At 41.2% G+C, this 5,000-nt stretch overlaps 1 protein-coding gene across 1 annotated transcript in view; it reads right to left on the bottom strand.

Annotated features, from left to right (window-relative positions):
- Positions 1–5,000, bottom strand: part of mib2 (mind bomb 2) — a 206,236-nt gene that overhangs the window by 30,110 nt on the left and 171,126 nt on the right. The window lies entirely within an intron of this gene.

A 5,000-nucleotide genomic window follows, 5' to 3' on the forward strand; every position in this document is an offset into this window, starting at 1 on the left:
TCACTCACAAACACGGACAACCTTTTTTTTTTTTTTCACGTCACAAAAAAAAGCTAAATTACGTCAATACGTGACCCGCGTCTCATCAAAGGGAAGAGGCGTAATCGGGCATCAAGAGAAAATGCAAATCAAAGCAACAATCTTTTACTTGATCAAGAGGGAATTCACTCAGGCCATTCATTCTTCAAAGGTAAGCTTTCAAAAGACTGAATTACGTACACAGAGGCATAAAAGCTTGGTAAGTTGATGCCTTTTGAATCGTTTTGCTGCTACAGAATCTCTCTCGACAATAAACACACAAACACAGCCACTCTCAACATAAACAGAGAGAGAGAGAGAGAGAGAGAGAGAGAGAGAGAGAGAGAGAGAGAGAGAGAGAGAGAGAGAGAATTGTCAGCATAGTATTCACTTTAAACATAAAGAGAGAGAGAGAGGGGATCATCAGCATAACATACACTCTATACATAAAGAGAGAGAGAGAGAGAGAGAGAGAGAGAGAGAGAAAATCATCAGTATAACATTCAATCTAAACAGAGAGAGAGAGAGAGAGAGAATCACCAGCATAACACTAAACATAAAGAGAGAGAGAGAGAGAGAGAGAGAGAGAGAGAGAGAGAGAGAGAGAGAGAGAGAGAGAGAGAGAGAGAGAGCACCGCCGGTATAACGGGAGGGAAGAAGAAAAAAAAAAACTCAGGTCCAGGACGAGTGATGCCACTCAAGCGTGACAGAAAGAGCCAATAAAATGAAGTGCCCCAAACAACTAATTCCATAAGTGATGTCCCGCCGGCAATGGAAAGGGAAGGGGAGGTGGGAGTTGGGGAGGGTGAGTCAGAATCCATGCCCCTCCCTTCTCCCTTCATCCCCCCCTTCTACAACCATCCCGGGACATCAACAATAGAAGGATGGAAGAGGTCACTTAACGGGTGGGACACGGGAGGGACATTGCGCCGACATCCACCTCCGGATTGGACCTTCCTCTCCTCCACGCTGCATGGCCGTTGCATCCTTCCTCCTCCTCCTCCTCCTCCTCCTCCTCCTCTGAGGATTACCCTTTCCTCACGTGCCTTTGATCTCTTCGATGATTTGTTTCTTTCTCTCTCATTTCCTGGTTCTGGATGGACGTCTTCCCGTTTTTTTTTTTTTTTTTTTTTTTTGCGTTGGTTATTTTTTTATCTTTCTTTCGACAAGCTGTGTCATGGCCTCTTCGCTGGGTATTTATACCCTAATGTTTTACTTTTAGTGAAACTTTCCTTATTTACTCCTTCATTCCATTTTCCCTCTTGGTGTCAAATTCGTAAGGACAGAGGATAAATTCCGACTGGTCTTCACGAGGAAACCCTCAGACCATATTTAACGCCATCTGAAACTTTATTTATTAAGATAAAAATCAAAACTGAAATGGACCCTTGCACTGAGTTAACTGTTAATGAACTGTAATGGTAGTGAGATATATCAATCACTAAATATTCAGTTAAAAACACATTACCAAGTTAACGAAGCACATAAAGATGTCGCCCCAGAGTCAAACAAACCTCGAACTTTACATACCTACTTCTGAGCCTAATTCATTTGCCTGGCATACGGCCTCCTTACCCACACGTGACTATTTCAGTTCATTGACAGCTCTCTCTCTCTCTCTCTCTCTCTCCTCTCTCTCTCTCTCGAACGCTAGGACGCGTGACTTTACGCCGCTCGCTCGCGGGACGGGCACGTTTTACACTTCCGGCGCCCCACGGGATCCAAACAGGCCCATTTCCGCATGTGGGTACAGTCTTCGTTCTGAGCTCTGGTCAAGTCCCTAGATGCGTTCTTCACAGGAATCCCGTTTGAATAAGAAAACATTTAGGAAGGGTACTTATCATTTTAGCAGATATTCAATTGCTTGTATTCCTTACGAAGCAAAAGCAAAGCAAACGCTTAGAAGGAAAAGTTGGTTGACGGTCATGTAATGAGATTCATAACTGCTTGTGTATTCAGAATGATTCAATTAGTTTTCCTCATAAAATTATGCAGAATACAACACACTTAACAATTTCCACAGCCATGCCCGGAGTTACAAAGAATACCAAAAAACGCATCCCATATTAAAGCGCTACCTAAAAGTCCTTTTTACTGATACCTCTATCTTTTTTCACTGAAAAGGTATTATTTACTAGTTTTGTCTTTCTTTCTTTCTTTAAAATCTTCAGCTGAAAATCCTTATGGACAAGTCAACAGACTATAAACCCAAGAGGGCCGCAAAGATAAATCCGCTTGCAATGAGACACAAGTTCTAAGAAAAGCTGATAAATAAACAAACACGAAGGAACAGGAAATAAAACCGATACACCTGAAACTCAGGAGATGTCAGCAGAGAAAAAGTGAGCCCATCAACTTTTGGGAAAAAGTGAATCATGACTATCCCACTTAAAGAAGGGCCTCCTTCTACATCACATCATCAACGGAGCTTCAGGAAAAGGGGCCCAGATATTCCCATCATCACCATCGTCATCACCATCATCATCAAGAACTTCGCAACAACAAGGGTTCTCTCCTCTCAGTTCATCGAACCTTCGGCCGTCCCGCCTCGGCTGCAATCGATCAGACTTGGACGCCGTTCATCATGACGGGATAAACTTTCCCCCTGAACGATATTAAGGAAGGCTGCAGCTCCATCTCCTCCTGGGTCCCTACTCACTCACACACACACACACACACAGAAACTGATCCTCACAAGGGGAGAGGAGAGAGAGAGAGAGAGAGAGAGAGAGAGAGAGAGAGAGAGAGAGAGAGAGAGAGAGACTGATGCTCACACACACAAACACACACACACACAGAATGACTGATCCTCTCTCTCTCACACAGAGGCTGATCCTCACACAGTGACAGAGAGAGAGAGAGAGAGAGAGAGAGAGAGAGAGAGAGACTGATCCTCACGCAGTGAGAGAGGGAAACTGATCCTGAGAGAGAGAGAGAGAGAGAGAGAGAGAGAGAGACCGATCCTCACAAAAATAGAGAGAGAAAAACTGATCCTCAGAGAGAGAGAGAGAGAGAGAGAGAGAGAGAGAGAGAGCAACTGATCCTCTTATTTAACTCCGATACGAAAAGTCAACAAATGCGAAGGGGAGACGGGGGCTTAGCTCCCTAATCGCCTTATCCTTGTTGGAAAATAAAATCCCAGGCGACATGCCTAATGATATCGAGTGAGCTTAGCTTCCTCTGTAAGAACCTACTGATGATACTTACGGCAGCCAATCGCTGCTCGGGATTGGATGTATTGTAAGCCTGTGGGTTTATGTGCATGTAATTACCTTTGAAAATGTATGTTGAATATCTACACATTATGTGCAATTACCTTTTAAGATGGATGCGAAACATATAATCATATTACATTTAGTTTATCTTTTCAAGTCATGTTAAATATCTCAATATGTTACGTGGAAATGTCTTTGAAAATATATGTTGAATATCTCAACATATTGAGTACAATTACGTTTAAACATGTTGAATATCTCAACATATTACATGTAAAACTTATGTTGAATATCTCAACATGTTAAGTATAATTACCTTTAAAACTTATGTCGAATATCTCAACATATTAAGTATAATTACCTTTAAAACTTATGTTGAATATCATCATATTAAGTATAATTACCTTTAAAACTTATGTTGAATATCTGAACATATATTAAGTATAATTACCTTCAAAACTGTTGTCGAATATCTCAACATATTTAGTATAATTACCTTTAAAACTTATGACAAATATCTCAATATATTAAATATAATTACCTTTAAAACTTCCGTCGAATATCTCAACATATTAAGTACAATTACCTTTAAAACTTTTGTCGAATATCTCCACATATTAAGTATAATTACCATTAAAACTTATGTAGAATATCTCATCATATTAAGTATAATTACCTTTTAAACTTATGTTGAATATCTCAACTTATTACGCTTTGTCAAATTAAAATCTGTTGCTATTAATTAAGGAGCATGAGAGCAATATTGCAGAGAGCAACATAAGTTACGCGATCTCTGCTTCTAACCAGCAATAGCTATGAAATAATCTCTCTCTCTCTCTCTCTCTCTCTCTCTCTCTCTCTCTCTCTCTCAAATTTAATATATCTCGTCGTCCAAAGCAAAAATCAACAAGAGGCCTCGTAATGCACATATAATGAGACGCCCAATTAGGATATAGCAAATACCCAGAGCGCCCAAAGGGTAGGGAGGGGGGGGGCCTAACTCGACATTTCTGATTACGTCCCATATGAGAGAGAGAGAGAGAGAGAGAGAGAGAGAGAGAGAGAGAGAGAGAGAGGGGGAAGTCTAGATCACTGAAATCGAATTTCCATTTCACTGATTTATTAGTCGACTTCCGAATATGCCTCATTTGCTGACTGCTTGTTCAAACGTAATTAAAATGCTGCTTTGCCCAATATAAGACTTACAGGCACAAAATTAAGTTTCAGCAAGATAACACTATTCTACTAAAGACTCAATGTTACACGCAGACAAAGGGAAACACATACCACAAACTAGCAAAGACCCGAAAGATTCAAAAGACTGTCAGTCCGATTTCAAAGACATTAACTGAAATCCCTGCTAATAATCGCAGCTCGTGTTGACACCGCGTACGCCCTGCTTGGCTCAAGCATACATTAGCAAATCCTCCGATCTAATTCATTCTCGCAAGCGAGGGAGATCTGACGCGGCTCTGATGAATGAAATGAATTCTCAGAAACAGGCGCAGGAATTCTGAGTCGTGATTTAGTCTGCGTGAGTGTCTCTCCTGCGTTGCTCTCACTCAGTGTACTGCGTTTCTCTCAGGACTCATTGTGAACCATTACCATTCACAATTGATTCCCGCGGTGTTTTGTTTCAGTGCTACTGGGTTTTTTTTTTCCTCGTTTTTATATGGTGTTTGGCCTTTGTGAGAGAGAGAGAGAGAGAGAGAGAGAGAGAGAGAGAGACACCTGTGTGTGAGAGAGAGGCACTTGTGTGTGTGTGTG

This window comes from Macrobrachium rosenbergii, chromosome 5, assembly GCF_040412425.1.
Source record: "Macrobrachium rosenbergii isolate ZJJX-2024 chromosome 5, ASM4041242v1, whole genome shotgun sequence".
NCBI classification, from domain to species: domain Eukaryota; kingdom Metazoa; phylum Arthropoda; class Malacostraca; order Decapoda; family Palaemonidae; genus Macrobrachium; species Macrobrachium rosenbergii.